General features: G+C 34.7%; 1 pseudogene; it reads right to left on the bottom strand.

Annotated features, from left to right (window-relative positions):
- Positions 1–8,909: 8,909 nt before the first annotated feature.
- On the bottom strand, positions 8,910–10,695 carry LOC143389177 (ensconsin pseudogene; annotated as a pseudogene).
- Between the last annotated feature and the right edge of the window lie 10,507 nt (positions 10,696–21,202).

Here is a 21,202-nt window from a genome sequence, read left to right as displayed (position 1 = left end):
TTTCTCAGGTTTTAGGAGTTACTGGGTCTTTGTGCTGTATATTTTGGTTAGCTAGATTGCACTCTGATTAGTGTCTTCAGGGTTTTTTTTTTTTTTTTTGTGTGTGTGTGTGTGTGTGTAAGTTGTGCCAGGGATCAAACCAAGGACCAAGGGCCTTACAAATACCAGATAAGGACTCTACGGCTGAGCCATTACCTGGGCCTTACATTTTAATAAAAATATTGACATAGCAGTTTTAGGGGAGGATGACCCATTCTTTAACACCTGCTTGTTCAAAGGTTTCCTTCAATGCCTTTCCTGAGTTCTATGCCCTTATTAAGTTGTCATTCTATTTATAGAATGTGACTGTTATCTCCTTCGGCTTTTTCATTTTATCGGAATTGATCAAAAGAGACTATGTGGGAGAACAATTATGTAGGTTCAGCTTCAGAGAACAGAAAAGACTTGGTGGGGGGTTAAGAGATAGAAAGGAAGGCTTTCTAGTCAGGGCCAATTCCATAAAAAGATGGGAGACAATTAAAAAATAGTAGTTAAAATATGGACTCAAAGCATGTATGTGATATGCTAAGGGATTATAAAAAAGCAAGACACAGTATTGCATATATACTGTATCTATTTATAATATAACAGAAAAAATGTTCTTAAGACATACTAGAAAGAGATATATCAAAAATAACAACAGTAATTCTTTTCTGGTAGTAAGACAAGCAGACGAAGGACTTCTGTCTGATATATTCCATAGTCACCAAGCATAGTCACCAAACCTCAGTACATGGCCAGAAGAGAAATTCTCTCCTTATCAAGAAGTGAACTTACTGCCACAGGAAAACTCCTGTATTTACAAGAAGAAAATTATGTCATATTGCTACTGAAGCAAAGTGTACTGGATTCTGGAAGACTTCTGAGAATCCTTAAATTTCATATGACCAAAATTAGCATTATTTCTATTTATGAGATGGACCTGAATCTCTAGGAACAAACTAAGAAGTTTAAATTTGCAAAATAATTATGTGTAGATGTAGAGAAATAAGAATTTTCCACAATGAATTAATGGATCAACTAATGTGATTCATATAATTAAGATTTTAAGAATTGACATATTCATTTGCAATCATCTGCCTATATTGCAAGAGACGGAGATTATCCTAGAACTTGCAAGTTGTGGAAAAAAATTAAAAATATCTTGTAAACAAATTAGACAACATCTGTTATAAAGTTTTTCTGTGGAACAACGTTAATTTTAATTTGAGTTAGGCTCTCAGTGCTCATTCTTACCTGGAGATAAAGTACTTTAATGAAACTTGTCAATTGAATTGATGCCCAAAATAAGACAAAGAAAAATATCTACACTATGAATATCATCCTTTCATCTACATTGGAGAAACTTACTCAGGTGTCTGCATTTCTAGTGGATGTTGAAATTATTTTAAACAAGCACATTAAGCACCAATTGAAATGGCAAAAACACAACAAAACACACATTTTCTCACTTTATGTTTTCATTAACATACATGTGATAAAAGAAATTTAGTAAGCAAAAGAAAAAAAACATTCAAATATAAAATTATGATCACCAAAAATTGTCCTGTAGTCTTAATTGGTCTTTTATGTTTTTTAGCATTCTTTTTACAGTTGAAATCATACCACTGTATACACAGTTTATATATCTTTTATATCATGATATTTTTAAAATCATTTTGAAATATACATTGAATGAATGTTGCATAGATTACTTAGCCCATTACCTCTTCTTAAACATTCAAATTGTTTCCCATTATTTTCTATGAAAACACTAAGTTGAAATCTTTTGTGTGAGTTTTATATTTAATATACATGTATTATAGGGTTACTATCTTATTATGGTTTTCTAAAGAAATAATTTATAGATAAAATTGTATGAAAAATATTATTGTTATTTATGTGTAACCTAAGTATATTTCCAATACCGTGCCCATTTACACAGTAATTTCATTGTATGTAAGAGCTACCATATTATTGGTTCCTCCTTGGTATTAAAATGTTGATGTTTTATAAAATTACCAGCTTCTTTAATTTTTGTAACCATCTAAATGTGCATGTATAATACAAGATAATTCCTAGGCTATGTAAGGACCTGACAGATTGTAGGTTGTCATCTTATTTCTTTTTCATATTTGTCCAAATTTTAAATAAAGACAGTATCCAACAAGGCCTAGTGAGCTAAGTAAATTGGGGTATGCAAATATAAGGTTAGAGTTTATTTTTTAAATAGAAAAATGTGTTTTTTTAAATTTATCATGAATTTTTGCACTAATTTTTATGTTTCATATTTTAAAATATTGCAAAATGTATTAATTAATGTTATGAGGTTTTTGGTGCTTTCTTAAAATTTTTTTTTAAAGAGAGAGTGAGAGAGAGAGGGAGAGAGAATTTTTTTAATATTTACTTTTTAGTTATCGGCAGGCACAACATCTTTGTTTGTATGTGGTGCTGATAATCGAACCTGGGCCGCACGCATGCCAGGCGAGCGCGCTACCACTTGAGCCACATCCCCAGCCCCTTCTTAAAATTTGTATCTGAAAAAAGTGGCTTACTTGCCTCTGTTAGAATTATTGCCCAAATATTTTTAGTCTGTAAAATTTTAGGGCTAGGGCTATAGCTCAGTGGCAGAGTTCTTGCCTTGTTTGTGGGAGCCACTGGGTTCAATCATCAGTACCACATTAAAAAATACACAAATAAAGGCATGCTCTCCATGTGAATAAAAAAAAAAAAATTAAAAAAGATTTTGTATAAATGTCATAATTTTAAAATTCGAATATTTTCTCTCAAACCTTTCATACTTCATTTTAAGAGTTTATTTCTAAATGTCAGTCTTATTTCATTGTATTTTTCAGCAAGATTATACAATGCAATAATCAGCATCAGTCCATTAGGGCATGGTCATGTTGGCATAAAGCACTGTATAATTCATGATATATTGTTATCATGTAGATATTAGGTGTTCCCAAAATACTGATGTGTCAGGCAATTCAAGAAAGTTTAGAGGTGATATCATTGGGTTATGATAACCTAAACCTAATTATTATATTAATCCCCTGATAGGAATTAACTAGGTGGTAAATATACACATGTAGAAGGTGGGTAAATATAGTATGCTTCTGAAACAGAACTCTCTGTGCCTCTCTCTGCTTCCTGATGTCATGTCCCCAGCTGCTTTCCTCTGTCATACTGTTCTAGCTAGCGTTAACCAAATTTTATTTACCAGAGGATGTAAATAGGCCAAAATTGTTGAGAGCACTTGAAGACTCTAGATTGAGCTTCCAGGACCAACTGATATTAATCAGAACACAGAACTGGAAAGTTTCCACTACATTCAGGTAGCTCTGAACCAGATAGGTATTAGCCATTCTGCAGGCTCCAGTAGCATCTCTTTCTACTTCAACCCAGAATCTACTGTAATAGGAAGTCAGTGTCTTTGCCATGATTCACACAGGCATGGATATTCTATGTTCTGCTTCTTCCCTTGCATATCTAATGTCCTCAGTCAACTGTCCTGCAGTGCATCTAATTGGTGGAAGCAAAATTATAAGTCTCTATGTTGAGTCAGTGTGTCTAGGCAAAGTGATTACATACATTTTATGAGACCCTATTTTTTTTAACTGAAGTTGTAGGGTATTAATTTTGAGTAGTGCATTGTCTCCAAATTATGGCTATCTAAATTTTTGTCATCTTCATACAAACTTGAGAATACATTTGTAAGATATTCAGAATAAAAATGTTACTACATTGGAGAAAATTATCATATCATCATCCCACATCCTACATTGCCCATTTTTGTTTACATAGCAAGAATAGCTAAAATAAACTCATTTAATTCAAACCATACATAGTACAATTTCATCACCCCAGTCCTCACATTGTACTGTACATCTCTAAACTTGCTTATCTTGTACATTGCCACTTGGTATCTTCTTGCCTACATTTTCTAGTGTCCACTTCCCCTTCTATCACCACTCTTGTTACCTAGCTCTTAAGCTCTTGCAAACAATACAAGCAGAGGACATACTTCCAAACACATTTTATGAGGCCAAAATGTACTTTCAAGTATTGATCTTGTATGCTGTGACCTTGCGATATGCACTTATTTCCAAGAGTTTTTGGTTTTGTTCTTTTGGATTTTCTACATAGATTACAATGTCATCTAAAAATAAAAACAACTTGTTTCTTCCTTTGAATGTATATATTTTTTTCTTTATTCTTGAACTGGTGAGGGCTTCCCATATGATGTTGAATAGAAATAGTGAAAAGGGGTACCCTTGCTTTTCTTTTGGAAAAATCATCAAATTGCTCACATTAAGTATGATGTTTTCATTAGGGTTTTGTGTATGTTCTGTATAAGACAAGGACTTTTTATTTTTATTATGAATAAAAATTGGATTTTGCTAAGTAATTTTTTTTTACTTCAACTCATGTATTTTCTTCTTTTAGCATGGTAATGTAGTAGATCATGTTGAACCTTGTATACCTAGAATAAATTCCACTTTGTCAGCATGTACATTTTTACACATTTTATTTGCTAATATTTTGTTGAGGGTTTTTGTGTTTGTGTTACTGAGAGAGAGAGAGTGATCTATACTTTTCCTATTTTGTAATGTCTTTATCTGGTTAGGGTGCTGCTGGCCTTATAGAATGTGTTTGTGTGTCCTCTGATTCTATGTTTGGGGAGAGATTGTGGAGAATTTAGAAAACTATAAATTTAGTGTAGAACTCACCAATGAACCACTGGAGATTGATACTTTCCTATTTGAAAGGTTATTAATTATTGATTTGATTTCTTAGTAAATATACAATGCTATACAGACTTTATATTTCTTTTGTGAATTTTGTTAGTTCATGTTTTTTAAGTAGTTGGTCCACTTCATCTAGGCTACCAGCTTTTTGGCTATAAGGCTGGTTGTTTATAGCGCTCTTTTGTCATCTTTAAGATTCATGATTAGTAATGATAGTCTCTCTTTCCTTTGGCTTATTACGTGTTCTCTTCATTTGTTATCTTGTTAGCCTAGCTAGAAATGTTATTAATTTATATTGTCAAAATACCAACTGTGGTTTTGTTGATTTTCTTTATTATTTCCTACTTTTCAGTTTATTGATTTCTGCTTCAAATTTGATGATCCTCCCCCCTTTTCTTATTTCTTGTTTGCTTTGGAACTTCACTTGTTCTACTTCTACTGAAACTTGGGTTATTGATTTTAGAACTTCTTTTCCAACATAAGAATTCAATGCTATAAATTACTCCATCTAAGCATTGCTCAGCTGTATTGCACAAATTTTTGTAATCTGTATTTTCATTTTCATTTACTTCAAAATATTTCTAAACTTCTCTTGATTATTCGAGTAGTGTGTTGTTGTAGAACTGTGTCACTTATTTTATAATATTGAGGTATTTTTCAAAGAATCCTTTAAATTTTATTATGATAGAGGAAAACTTTTTGTATGATTTGGATTTTTTTAGAGAGAGAGCGAAAGAGAGAGAGAGAGAGAGAGAGAGACAGAGAGAGACAGAGAGAGAGAGAATTTTTAATATTTATTTTTAGTTTTCAGTGGACACAACATTTTTATTTGTATGTGGTGCTAAGGATCAAACCCAGCGCCGCAAATTCCACGCGAGCGCACTACCACTTGAGCCACATCCCCAGCCCATTATTTTGATTTTTTTTTAAATTTAGTTGGCAATAGACAAAATATCTTTATTTTCTTTATTTAGTTTTTTGTGTTGCTGAGGTTCAAACCCAGTGCCTCATACCTGTGAGGCAAGTGCTCTACTCCTGAGCCACAAATCTAGTCATGATTTTTTAAATAAATTTTAAGTATGTTTTATGACCCAGAAAATGTTACATCTTTGTCAAGTTTTCATATTACCTTGTGAATGTAAATTCTGCCATTGTTGGATGGAATATTCTGTACATGTCAATTTCATCAAGCTAATAAGTAGAACTCTTTGGTTCATGAATATTTGTACTTGTTGTCTAGCTCCTTGATTGATCAACTACTGATAGAGGGTTATTGTACACACTTTAATATAGGCTTGTTGAGTTCTCCTTTCAGCCCTGTCAGGCTTTGGATTGTGAATTTTCATGCTGTCTTATTAGGTACATACACATTTAGGATTTTTATGTCTTTCTGAATAATTAGCCCTTTTATTATTTCTTTATCTTTCATAGTCATTGCTCCTAAGTCTGCTTTATCTCATATTAATATAACTATTTTAGCCTCATTTTGGTTAGTGTTAGCCTAATAGATCTTTCTCCAGAAATTTACTTTTAAATTATCTGAGTCTTCATATTTAAAATGAGTTTCTTACAGACAACATAAAGTGCCCACCCTGAAAACTTCTTTTAGTTAGTGTGTTTAGACATTTTGAAGTTATTATTGATATAACTTGAATGAATATTCACCATATTAATATCTGTTTTCTATTGTTTGTTTTTGTTCTTTGTTTCTTTCTCTCATTATCTTTTACTGCCTTCTGTGTTTCAATTTAATACTTTATATAACTCCAAATTATCTGTTAACAGAGTTTTTTTGTCTTAAACTTCTTATATTGCTGACCTACACTTAAAATATATCATTTTAACTAGCATAAGCCTATCTTCAGATAGCACTCTATCACTTCAAATGTGTCACAGGTAACTTATAATGTGTCACTTTCTCTTTTGTCATTTCTGATATTTATGTCATTCATTTCACTTAAGCATATGCTATATTTGGCCCATATATTGTACAATTGCTGCCTTAAATATTTATCCTTCAAATCAATTAAGAATAAGAAAAATAAACCCGGTTTTAACCTTGATCCATCCCTTCTTCTTTGCTCTCTATTTCCTTACATAGGTGTGATTTTGACCTTTTTTTATTTGACTAGAGAACTTTTTCTTTTTTAATTAACATTTTTGTAGGGCATATCTGTTGGCCTGGAATTTTTACAGATTTTGTTTGAGAAAAGTCAGATTTCTACATTTTAGAGGATTTTTTGATGGATATATATTTTTCAGAGTGTTTTTTAATACTTCAAGCACTTTGTCTAATTATTTTTTTTTATTTTGTGATTTCTGTTGAGAATATGTAATTTCTTTCCTTGTCCCTCTATAGATAAGTTTTGTTGTTGCCCTATGTAGATAAGTTGTCCTTCTACAGATAATTTGTGTGTGTGTATGTATGTATGTATGTATGTTTAGTTTTCTGCTTTTCTATTTATTATATTTTCTGTTTTATGCAGTTTGAATATGATATGCCTAGACATAGATTTTTAGTAATTGTTTTCCCTCTGAGTTTCCTTCATCTGGGATTTGGCATGTCATTAATGTTTGTTTATTTTATGTTAGTTTCTTCTTTTATGGTGTTTAAATGATGTGTTCATTATTCCTTTGAAAAATTTCTGTAGGTTCTAGGATTTTGTTGAGTTTCTTTCTTTTTTTTTTTTTTTTGTTGAACAGATTTTTTTTAACATAGTAACTATGTGTACATGGACAACTGAGAAAGGGAAAATCCCCAAATTAATGTTTTAACAAATTACAAGCTGTGGCTAAAAATCATATGCTTGGATTTAAAAGAAATCATCCAACAGATAAGTCTCTCAGACAGATTAACCGAGCCTTCCTATAAAACCAGCACATTGTAGTGGTATAAATTTATATTAACACTCCACATTTAAAAAAAAAACAAAAAACGTGTTTCCTCTCCTTCTACATTTAGTTATTAGTTGTCTGTTACAAGGGAAAATAACATTGAATTTATATCAGCAAACAAAAGTGCAAGTTTGTACAGTGAGACTCAGCAGCAAAAGTCAAGGACAATGAAGAGTGGAAAGCTGATGGAAACAATGCAGAAAGAGGACCTCCACGGAGGTCCCTGTCCTGTGTGCCACACACAGCCAACATGCCATCATGTTTTCATTGCTCTGAAACAAGCAAAACCAAATTCTTTTTTTATTTAAAGACATATTAAATCTTTATTTTCCCCCACTCTCCCCCACGTAATTTGTGATCAGGTAAGGCAAAGATAAATCCCCCCATCATCGGGGACAGCAGCAACATACAAACTTCAGAAAGAGACCTGAATCATCAGTAACATTCTCTCACGGTGACATCAGAAGAAGTGCATCTAAGAAAGAAAATCTGCAATGTTTTCACATTGTTCTAATTTATTTGATTTATCTGGAAAACTTTATAAATACATTATTTAAGAGGAAAGTAAATATTTTCTTGCTCTGAAAAAATAATGTTTTTCACATTCTAAAACTTGTTAGGATGCTTCTGTAAAAGGAGTTGTGAGAAGAATATGACAGCTGGGTTTGCAGAATGTTCATGTACAAGTTGCATTTACAAGAACCTGGTAATCTGCCTATAATTTGCCTCTACAAATAGAGCTCTTTGAAACATTTAAACAAACAGGTTTAATTTAAACTCCTTTTCTATTCACTGTACTTGTAGAACAAAAAGGTACTTATTTTTCAAGTATTACATTGCAAAAGATTTTTCTTTTTGCCAATTTTATATGTTACTCTTTTAAGACCAAAATATCTATGTGAAAAATCATGCCTTATCATCCCATGTCTTTTACTGTCAAATGCTCTTGTCTTCTAGAGAATGCAGAAAAATATTGATTTGCTAATAAGAAGGAGCATACCGGGAAAAGCCACTTTAAAGTACTGAAGGACACGGAGCATTTCTTTCTTCCTATTGGCGAAAATTATTAGAAAAGCTATCCAGTCTGTTGTCTTTAGCTCGTTTTAATAAAGTCTTTTTCAAAATGATGGTCATGAAATCTTTAGAAAACCTGAGGAGGGGGATGCTCCTTCATGGCGTGAAAGGAATCCCATTAATTGTAGAAATTCTTACTAAATTTCTGCTTTGGTTCTTCAGAAGAAATGCTCATATAACTTCTGCAGTCTGCTGTGTTTGAACACCATCTACCTGAGGCAGTGACCCACGTGTCCCTTCATCATCGAAGGCCAAAGTTGGATTCAAAGGAATTTCTGTGCTCTCACTGTTGGTGACATCTAATCTGGATGGTTTAGATCCAATGGGTAAGTTTATAATTTCTTCAAAATTTTCATTCTGAACAGATACTCCATTTTCATTTGGTTGTTTTTCCAAATTGGGAGTACTCTGCAAGTTCACTTGTAACTTATGTGAAGTGACCAAATGTGGGCTGGCTGCAGATTCTCCATTTCCTGGAGAGTTTGTCATACTTGGAAGTACAGATACCTCTGTTCCTCCAGTGAGAACTCCCTTGGCTATGTCACCATTTGTCTGATCAATGGTTTTCTTATCTGTAGCTTCTGTCCTGGTTCTTTTCATAATCTCTTCAAGTCGCTTCTTCCTTTCCAGGCGCTCCTGCTCCTCTCTCTGGAAGTGCTTCTCTCGTTCCTGCCGGACCCTCTCAGCTTCTTCGCGCACCCGAGCTTCTTCTTCTTTCTGTTTCTGGGCACGCTCCATATTCTCGCGCTCATGCTCCTCCGCTTGCCGCTGCAGGTGCTCCTCCTTCTCCCGCGCCGGCTCGGCCTCCAGACGATGTAACTCTTCCTCTCGGCGAGTTCTCTCCTCAGCCACCCTTTGAGCCAATTCCTCTCTCTTCTGTCTTTCTATTTCTTCCTTCTCTCGCCTCTCCCTCTCCTCCTCCTCTCTCTGCTCCCAGGCCAGCCGCCTCTTCTCAGCCAGCAGCCTAGTGGCCTCCTCTGGGTCAGTGGTGCCTGCAGAAATCTTAGGAGCAGCACTGGCAGTCGCAGTGAATGATGGGGCCGGGGCCGGGGCCTGGGCTGGGGCTGCAGCTGGAGCAGGGGCTGGGACTGGAGCTGGATCTGAGGCTGGGGCCGTGCCTGGAGCAGCAGGGTCAGCTTCTGGTTCAACAGGGGTCCCGTCTTCAACTGCGGCCTCCTCTACCTTCACTAAAGGTGTCCAGCCTTTCAGTGAGGGCTCACTGGCAACACTCTCAGGTTCCTTCTCGGGCTCTTTTTTTTTTCAGGTTCCACTCTGACTTCCCTCTTGACCGGTGGATGTTGCCAGGGGACGGGGGCCGGACCTGGATGGGAGCAGCTTTGACTGAGCCGGGAGGCAAGGACGCGGGTCGGGGTGTGCCGGGCAAATGCGGAAGGGACTTGGATGGGAGCCAAAGTCGGGAGCATGCTGGTGACCTTGCCTTGGGATTAGATGGAGACAGAGCCCTTCGGATGCCAGATGTAAGATGGAAGGGTACATTTTCTCTTTCTCTCTCTCTTTTCTGGCCCAATGTGCCATGAATGGTCCTCCTGCGCGCAGAGCCCTCGGGTGGTGTTACAAAGAGTTTTGGTCGGTCCACCGGATTTCTAGAGTGTGCAGATGATGGGGCTGCAAAATGCTGTGTCTCCAGACAAGGCTGCTGTGCTTTTACTTCTGGCCACGAACGAGTGTGTGGAGTCTGTTAACAACGCTGTTTTCCCAGGGGCTGAGTTGCAGGTGGTGAGCTCTATCTGGAGAATTTAGTAAAGTTGCAGATGAAGAGGAGAGCCGCTTGCTTAATGACGGGATCAACATGTTTCGAAAGATTCATGGTAGAAACTGACCGCCTGTCTGGATCTGCACTGTGGATGCCAGAGCTCCCTTGGGGGGAGCCTCCCCACGACCACCTGTTAGGCTTCTGCCTTGGCTTCTGGCTCCTTTCCATTGTATGTCGTACAACTGCTTCATGGCTTTCCTTGTCCTCCTCCAGCCTCTGCCTCCGCTTCTCCTCCACCGCAGCCCTCCTGCGCTCCTCCTTCAGCCGCTGCTCCTCCAGCTTCTTCTTCCCCTTTTCCAAGTGCTTTTCATAGTGCTGTCTCGCTCGCTCTTCTTTTTCTAACCAGATGATTTCTCGTGCTGCTTTTCCCCTTCCTCGCGTCGCTCCTGGGCCAGCCGCTGCCGATCATCAACCTGTAGCACAAGTGGAAGGTCTGGTTTATTTCCTGAGTGAATGCTATTTTGTCCTGAAGCTGTAGAGGAGGGGCGGTTCTTATCTTGCGCTTTACTGCCATCAGGCGCTGTTTTGCTCTGCGCAGTGTCGTCGCCGCCCCTGTGACCTTCGCGGCCAGCTCCCAGCTCCACTGATGCTCCGATGACGCGCTCAGAGAGCCGCTCCGCCCTCTTCCTCGGCTCAGCTCCCGCCGGCCCCCGCCTCCCGGCCAGCGCCCAGCCAGGTGAGCACCGAGTGGGGCGGGCGGAGCGCAGGGGCGGTGAGCTCCGGCGGCGGCGGCGGCCCCTCACGGGCTTGTTGAGTTTTTTGTTATTTATTTTCCTACCTTACAATTCAGTTTAGGGAGTTTCAGTTGACTTGTTTTGGAGCACAGTTGTTCTCCAACTGTGCTCAGTCTATGTTGAGCTCCCAGAGGTGTGTTTCCTTGCTGTTACTCTGTGTGTGCATTTTAAATTTCTGGTTGCTCCTTTAGATACTTAGAATTTTCACCTCTCCACCTTCATTACTCATCTGTTCTTGTATTTATCTACTTTTATCTATTAAATTACTTTGCATATTAATAGTTATTTAAATATTATATCTGGTAATTATATAAAATATTGTTATTTTGGTTCTGAAAATTGTTTTGTCATTTTAAACTGTGTTTTCTTCTTGATTTTTGTGATGCCTTGTATTTGATAATTGGACCTGAAATAATGAGGCTTTTAGAGAAAGGATTCATGTTCGTCAAACTAGGAGTTAGACTGTATTTAATGTTTGCTCTAGGTTTAGGTAACAGAGGCTCCACAATTCATTAGTATCTATTTGTCTTTTTGTTTATCATCCCCTCTTGACTTTTGATTTCACCAAGTACTACTTCTCAACAAAAATAGCTGTCTTGTAGCACTCTTTCAGCTTATGTACTTTTTCATTACATTAGAACCTGTTGGTGTGGTAGTAAAGAATAAGGGTAAAGGAACATTCTGTAGCTTTCTTGTTAAATCTCAGTTTTTTAGTAGGCCTCTGTTTGGTTCTGTGTCTTTCACAAGTGCTTCTCCAGGGGTCAAGGTGACCCCAGACTCTTATTAAAACTGTAGCTTTCTAAATCTGTGTCCTTGAGGCAATGACAGCTATTGGCTATATGGTTTTTATTGTTGATATTGTCTTTTTAGATGAGGCAGGAAGACTAAATTGTACTAGAGTCAGGGAAGTACCCTTCCTACCAGTGGGATGTAGCTTTGGCAGAGTCCTTTTCCTGCACAGTCATGGCCTTTGTTTTAGAGAAGTCTATGATGTATTTCATGGTGGTTACTCTTTTCTCTCTCTGCAGAGCTGTAGGGGATCTTGGACTTTCACTATGAGAACCTACGTCTATACTAGGAAACTGTAATATTGCTTTTTTATGTATTATTTTTGTAAATGAGAGTCAGAAACTTTTACGTGGGTCCCTCAGGTTGTGAAGCAGCAATTCAAAGGAGGCTCCGCTACATTGCTGAGAATATCTGTTACAACTATGCATTCACATACTGAAAGTATAAGTGCAGGAATTTTGGTGTGAATATGTCTCAAATTTTCCTACCAGTATTCATGTGTTTGGTTTTGTGTATTACCCAATTTTTCCCCTTCCCAGAAGAGTTCTTTATTTATCAATTCTAATTTTAGTATGTTAATTAAATTTTTATCTAATTAATACACTTATTCTTTCTTCAGGTTCACATTGTTCTTTTTTAAATTCTTGATTGGCAAATTTTGTTTCCTTCCTTTTTTCTCATTTAATATTGACATTTTTATTAAAATGAGCTTTTATATAAAATGTTCCAATAATTATCTTCTGTTTAACTGTGATGTTAATGTTCTATTTTATTCAAGAGTCATGTACAAGAGTATTACCAAATTACCAAGTGTTTTTCTGTCTAAGTCTGCCTATGTTTAAATCTTACACATTTATTTATGTTTTTGTTAATTTTGGTTAGCATCTGTAGAGTATGAGTTTTGTACTTACTTAAACTCTTTCTTATGGCCCCCAAATTTACCATTGGATTTTGCAAAGGATGTCTAGGAACTTTAAAAAAAGCATGGTATCTGTTAATAGACAATATATTTCTGTATGTGAATCTATGGACTACTATATATGTGTTCCTGTGAAATTTTCCTCGTGTTTTTTTAATTGATGAAGATCAGAGATTTATTTCTTATAGTTCTTGAGGCTGGGAAGGAAGCCCAATACCAAAGCTCCAGAAAATCCAATATCTGGTGAGTGCCTCATTCCTCAGGGTTGGCATCTTCTCTATGTCCTCACATGGTGGAAGGCAGCTTCCTCCAAGCCTCTTTTATAAGGATACTAATCCTATTCATGAGAATAGAACCCTCATGACCTAGTTTCCCAAAGGCAGATCCTCCTAACACCATCAACTTGGTGGTTTCCTTGTATTTTAAACAGATGTCAAAATAATTAATCACATCTTTTTATATGGTCACTATGGATTGATTCAATCCATAAGTCAAGGGTAAAAGACCCACATAAAAATAAAAGGAGGCATAGGAAAAACAGAACAATTTTAGAAGAAAATACAGAAGTATATTTTACTAATATTACTTATTTACTAATATGAAAATAGTTTTAATTCAAGATGAGTATTTTTTAAATGAATCATAAATATATCAACCATTAGAAGTGATAATTCTATTACATTATGTTAAAAAAATACTTCTGAAGACACAATGAAGGAAAAGAAGACAGAGCACACTCTGGGTAGAAAACATTTTTGATACATAATATGTAACCCTCAGAGAATCATTACTTAAATAATAACTAACAATGCATTATAATAACTATGCATTGGTTAAAAGTAAACAAGTTGATAGGAAAATTACCTGGCAGAATAATTAACATTATATAGAAGAAAAGAGAGAAAAAGTCAATAAACTAAATAAATTATTTTCCCTTTGATTGGTAGTCATGAAAATGCTAATCAAAGTCTTAGAGGCATAGCATTTGATACAATCTGGGATGGCAAAAATTAAAATCTCAGTATTTTCTGAAAATGTAAATCAAAGAAAACTCTTACACTGATGTTGGCTTGTAATTGGTGTCACTGCTTTGGGAAACAGTTGAAAGTTATCTTGTGAAGCTGCGCATGGTTATTTTCATGCTGGAACAATGTCATTCCAGGGATCAAACCAGAGATACATTCTTCCATATGTACAAGAGATATATGCAAAAACATTCACAGTTCATTGTAACTCTATTAGCACAAAAGAAGATATGAATCAAATAATTTTGGAATGAACACAAAGAATGAACACAAAGGGATGTTCCTACACAACAGTGAAACTTCAATGAACAAATACCTGTAGTAATTTAGGTACACTTAAAAAATGTCAAGTGAACTTTGTTTAAAAGATGTTATCATATTTCTTTTATACAAAGGTCATTAAATTATCAAATATGTTTTAGCAATTGCTATATATTTAAAAAACAGAAATTATTTTTAAGTCACAAATATAGTTGTGTTTGAGATATCTGCAAAGATATTTGATAGAGTCATTATTGGTAATCTAATACTTTTGGATTCAAGTTTACTGATTTATATTTAACAAATGATAATATATGTCAGGTTGCGTTTTTATATTTTGTGAGTATTACATTAAATAAGGTAGTAAAATTTAGTATTTTGTTAAAAATTCCATAACTTTCTCTAGAGATGATTTATTTTACTATAGACTTATTAAAAGATTTAGATAATAGCTATTTCTGAAAAACATCATCTGTACTATATCTTGATTATTTTCAGAGATAAACTAATTAATTGTTAGTCAAAACTTGTGGAAATTTAACATACTTTATACTAATTTTAAATATTTTAGGTAATTTCATAGATTCATTTTATTTATCCATTGATGTTCAGTTCTTTACACTGTGCAATTTCAGAGTTTCCAGAAAAGCAGCAGTTGTTAGCCTCATGTTAACTTTTCTCTGATTTCAAAGTAATGATGATCTTTGTTTCTTTTCTGGGTAAATGGTACCATCTGTCCTAATTGGATGCTAAATGTATGGCTCCAAAACTGTAATACATGAGGACACATTAATTTGTGATAAAAATTGATAGGTAGTAGGCAGACATGAGCAGTGGGAACCTGAGGTTAAAGGTATAAATCTATAGACAGTACTTTTTTGAGAAAAGCAATTTACTTAGGGCTTCTCTGGCCAGGCTCTGGCTTAAGTCAATGGACTATGTTACATTCTTCAGCAAGCGACCTGTTACCAGTAGGAGAAATGCAGGCCCAAAGACACCTCCTTGCCGATACAAAGAGAGCAAGTTACCCTCCAAGAGTAACTTGTGACCTTTATGTAGATCAAAGTTTCCAGAACTTTTGGAAGACATGATTATTAGATGTAAAGCCCACCAACCATAAAATCTGTAAGTTTTAAATAGAACATGTCAGCATAGGCCATTGTGACCCAGAATTGCCTTTGGAAATTTTGCATTATAATATCAAATTTTATCTGTCTGGGTTTTGCCTCTGTGCCTATAGGTAATAGCATGTGCAGTGGAGATTAGGAAAACTGGTGCAGTCTTGTTTTCAGTCAAAAGTTCAGAGCTGGACCTTGTCAGGGCTCTCTGGAATTTTTTCTGAGACTCCCAATAAAACTGGAAGGCAGGAGCAGGGATTGCACCGTCCCTCTCCTTTCTGAGAGGACCCACTCTCTACCTTTTTCCCTTATCAATGTGCTTTTTTAGCTTTTTCCTTTCCATTATAAACTGCTGCTTGCTAGTATGTGTGACTCAATTGAAATTCTTCCTATGGGGTTGTGAAGAGTGGGTAGTCACAGGTTGCCACTTTGGTTCTGTGAGTGGACCTTGCTCTGTAAAAATATAAGTTATCTTTTGCATTTTATTTATGTCTTTATTTCTTGTGATTTTGGATAATTTGCATGCTTAATGATGTCCATATTTTTCTTGTTATCTACTTGATAAGAATAGTGTTAAGCAAGTGAAATAATGAAGTATTGTCAATGTACACTAAATACGTTGATTTAATTATACTTTAAAATTAAAATTATTATGTATAATAGTTCACTGTGTAAAGAATTAGCATGATGTCTTGTTAACATGCAAACTGTACTGTCCAAAAAGAATTTTTCTGCTACTTTTTAAGTATTTAATACTGATAATTTTAAAAATTAATAAAACAAGCCAGGTGGAGTGGAACATACCTAAAATTGCAGCTTCTGTTAAGACTGAGGCAGGAGGGTTATAATTTTGAGGCCAGGCTCAGCAATTTGATGAAATCCAACTTAGTGATACCAATCCCAAAATAAAAAATAGAAAGGACCAGGGATGTAACTCAGTAGTAAAGCACCCCTGGGTTCAATCTTCAGTGCCCCTCCACCCCAAGAAAAAATGTATGGAAAGTTTTAGACTAGTGAACCATAGGGAAAAGAAATGCTTGAAATATATGATTATTATGCATTAAGATGAGTATTTAAATTTAAGTTTCCTGTCTTAAAATTTTACTTAGAACTAAATAGTAATGGTGACATCTATATATGTTTTTATAGGGTATTATTTTAGTAGTTATACTTTTTAAAAATAATTTAAATAAGATTTTTGAAGTATATATTTCTGTGTCTCATAATTAAAAATGTCATAATGGGTTTAAATAGCTTGGCATTTCTGCTTTACACAAAACAGATTTAAACATTAGGCCATATCCAGGTGACAGCAATCTTCCCTGTTTATAATTATTCTTCATCTATGTTATCATTTGAATTAGAGCTAGTTAAATATTTTCTAAGCCAAACTAACCAGATTAGTTATAGCTCAGGGGAAAGTTTGAAAAATAATATTGCTGTTGTTGCCTTGTACTTTCCTATTTGCTGCTTTTATTTTTATATCACTGAAAGTACTTTCCACACGAGAACTTTATAAAAAAAATTATTCCTCTAGTAAAAGTACACTTTGTATGCTTTAGCACTAAGCAAAATATTCTACCAATAAAATCTGATATTTGTGTTCAGCTGCTAAAAGGATTTGGAATTCAGAGACTGTCTTAGAAAATGAGCGAGTCAAATCAGGTGAACCCAAACTTCATCTAAATTAAATTCTGCTGTTTCATCTTCATATACTAATGTTTGCTGACTAATAAATGAATTTAATCCACAGAGTTGGTATGCTATTCCAGCATTTGTTGAATATTGCATTACTATACATTTATTACAATATTGAATATATTATTAATTAATAAGCATTAAAATCACTGTTATTTAAAATGCATAACTACATAATTTGTTTTATAGATTGAAATTATCTTAAACTCAGTATTCATAGAAAAACTAATTCAAATATCTATTGACTAGGAAATTGTAATTTTACTTGATAGAATTTTAGCTTGGTAAAATTTCTTCCTGAAGTTATGTTCTGCAACTTTGAGTTATTTCCTATACTTATCAGACAGTCTATATCATTATGGTTCTCATAATAGCTGTATGAGGCAGACATAATTATGTGCATTTTACTCAATTGCTTTGGGTGTCAGGTGAGTCAGAACATCCTGGCAGAAGAGTGTGGCAGAGAAAAACAATTTAGGACATAAAATTAGGAAACAGAAAGAGAGCCTTCCCCTCAGCAAAAGCAGAAAAAAACAAATACCCCAAAGGCATGCTCCAATAAAACACCTCCTGAAGCCACATCCTACCTACCTACAGTTACTACCCAGCTAATTAGATTTAACCTAATAATCTAATAAATTGAGAATGGATGTTAGGACAAAGAGATTGAGAAACTTATCTATGGATTCAAAGCAAATAAATGGTAATGTCAGATTTAAAATCAAAGCAGTGTATTAATGGGGAGGAAGAAAGGAATATCCAAATAAAAGGATTTGTCCATTGAGTAGTTTTGTGGCCTTTTAATTTAAGATATACTTGATTCAAAATTTCATGAGCATTTCATAAGAAATAGAATTAAGAATAATTTACTTTGAAGTTTAAATTCGTTTACATTTTTCAGATTTAAATAATGCCCCACTCATAATGGCAAACAGCAGTGAAGACTTGATATGTTATTATTTTTCTAGGGCTGCCATACAAAATACCGTAGTCTAGGTTGCTTAAACAACTGAAATTTATTTCCTCACTGATCAAGATGTTAGCTGGTTTGGTTTCTTCTGAAGTGTAGGAAGCTTTAAAATCTCTCTTGAGCTTCACATAACCATTTTCTCCCTAGGTCTTCATGTAGTTTTCCCTTTGACCATGTTTGCATCCTAATCTCCACTTCTTATAAGAAAACTAGTCATATTGGATTAGAGGCCACAACCATAATTACATCATTGAAACTCTCCATATATAGCCATGTTTTGAGATATTGAGTTCAAGGACTTTAATGTATGATTTTAGACAATACGAAATTCAACTCATAAAGCCACTAAACTTCCTGATTCCAAAATGTATTTCAAAGATATAGTAATCAAAAAAACATTACTGACATATAACAGACTGACCAATGAAACAGAAAGAAACCCCAGAAATATATTCACTCATTTATGATCAATTTATTTTTTGAAAAAGATGCCAAGAACACATAATAGGGAAAGAACAATGTCTTCAATAATTGTTGGAAAATTTACATCCATGTGCAAGAAAATGAAATGAGACCCTTGTCTCCTTTCACATATAAAAATCAACTCAAAATGCATTAACGACTTCAACATAAGACACAAAACCATAAAAGAAATAGGTTAAAATATGGGAAAACTACATGACATTGGCCTGGGGAATAATTTTTTTGGATAGGACCCCAAAATCACAGGCAACAAAAACTAAAATGTTTCTGTACAGAAATGGTAACAACAAGGACATAGACAATAGACAGATTGAGAGTCTATATTTGTAAATCAAATAAGGGATTAATATTCAGAAAGGTAAGCAACCACTTTAACACAATAGTAACAATACAGCCTGATTAGAAGATGGGAAAAGGACCTGACTAGACATTCTCATTAAAAGGGACAAGAAGTACAGTGAATATGAAAGATGCTCAATACTACTAATCAATAAGGGAAATGTCAGATAAAATGACAATAAGGTATCATTTATACCCATTAAAATAGTTACTATCATAGATGAAAATTAAGTCAACTTTTCACTGCTATGACCAAAGGAACGGACAAGAACAATTTTACGGGATGGAAAATTTATTTTGGAAGAAAAAATTTATTTTGGGGCTCATGGTTTCAAAGTTTTCAATCCATAGATGGCTTGCTCCATTGCTTTGGGTGTCAGGTGAGGGAGAACATCCTGGCAGAATAGTGTGGCAGAGAAAAACAGTTTAGGACATAGAATCAGGAAGCAGAGAGAGAACCCTCCCCTTCTGCAAAAGCAGAACAAAACTAATATCCCAAAGGCATGACCCAATGACCCACCTCCTGCAGCCATATCCTACCTACCTACAGTTACTTTCCAGTAATCCCTATTAGGAGATTAATAGGTTAAACTCTCAGAACCCAACAATTCTACTCTTAAACTTCTTTGCATTGTCTCTCATATGAGCTTTTGTGGGACATATCACATCTAAAACATAATAAACTTAAACAAGTGTTAGGAGATGTAGAAAAGAGGACTCTTGCACATTGTTGGTGAGATGTAAATTAGCACAGCCATTATGGAAAATGATATATATGTTCCTCAAAATATTAAAAATAGAATTACCATTTGATCCACTTATCCCACTACTGGATATATATCCAAAAGGCAAGAATTCAGCCTGTCAAAGGGATATCTGCACTTCCATGTGTATTGCATTATTACTCTCAATAGTCAATATATGTAATCAACCTAAGCATCCATCAACTAATGAATGGATAAAGAAAATAGAGCATATAGATAGACACAATGGAATACTATCAGGCCATAAAGAAGTAAAGCATGGGGCTGGGGTTATGGCTCAGCAGTAGAGCTCTCGCCTCACACATGCAAGACCCTGGGTTTGATCGTAAGCACCACATAAAAATATATAAATAAAATAAAGGTATTGTGTCCAACTACAACTAAAAAATAAATATTAAAAAAAAACAAGTAAAGCTTGTTATTTGTGACAACAGGAATGAACCTGGAGGACATTTTTTAAGGTGAAATAAATCAGGTACATAATGAAAACTAGTATATGGTATCACTTTATCTGTGGAATCTGACAATGTCAGACCCATAGAAACAGGGTGAAATGGTGATTATCAGAAGCTGGGGCTTGAAGAGATTTTAGTCAAAGAATGCAAATTTTCAATATACTTTGAGGATGATGATGTTAGTTCTCTTTGAAGATCTTGTAGAATGTGGCTACAAATCTATCCAGTCAATTGTTGGTAGGGTTTTGGTGGCATCTTCATTTTTTTGACTTGAAGTTGAGCTGTTTAAATTTTCTGTATCCTCCTGGTTCAATTTAGGTGGATCATATATCTCTAGAAATTTGTCAGTGTATTCAAGATTTTCAAATTTATTAGAGTATACATTTTCAAAATCATTTATCTGATTTTCTTCTGTATTTTAGTAATGTCCTTGGTCAAATTTCTTTTTTTGTCATAGATTTTAATAATCTTATTTTATTGAACACATGCATACGAGGCATCACATTTAGCTATAAGACTATTTAAAGATAATTTTTATACATCTGCATAAACTTGTTCATGACACCACTTTCCTCCTTGAAAGTATTTTATCCATATTATTCACATTGGAATACCCAGAATACTTGTGTTACACATATGATATTGTTAAATCTATAGTGATAATTACCTTTCCAGGGAGATTAATGTTGCATACTCTAGTTAAAATTTTGGTGTCAGTGCATGAAAACACAGAGAATATTCTACACAGGGGTATTATTCCTAACTATTTAAATACTGATTTATTAGTGTGAAATTTAAAAAAAAAATTGGCAATGGCTCGTCTAGTCCTAAGTAGAAAATAGAAAATTAATGAAGTTGCTATGATTCTTGGAGTATTATATGTGTTTCTGTGTTTATACATGTACTTTATTTGCCCCCAATCCTGCCCCTTACAATCTGTGTGGAAGAGATATGAGTTCTTTATGAATTTATTTAATCCTATAATATTCATTTCTAAATAGGAGTCCCCACACACAATAAAAACTTTAGCAATAGAAGACATGCAATCCATATTTGCCAATTTTGTAATAACATAGAAATATGCATGCTTCCCTTTTTTTTAAATTTTAATAAAATGTGTCCACAAAACCTCAAG

Source organism: Callospermophilus lateralis, unplaced genomic scaffold (genome assembly GCF_048772815.1).
Source record: "Callospermophilus lateralis isolate mCalLat2 unplaced genomic scaffold, mCalLat2.hap1 Scaffold_44, whole genome shotgun sequence".
NCBI lineage: Eukaryota > Metazoa > Chordata > Mammalia > Rodentia > Sciuridae > Callospermophilus > Callospermophilus lateralis.
This window is presented reverse-complemented; position numbering and strand designations above follow the sequence as displayed.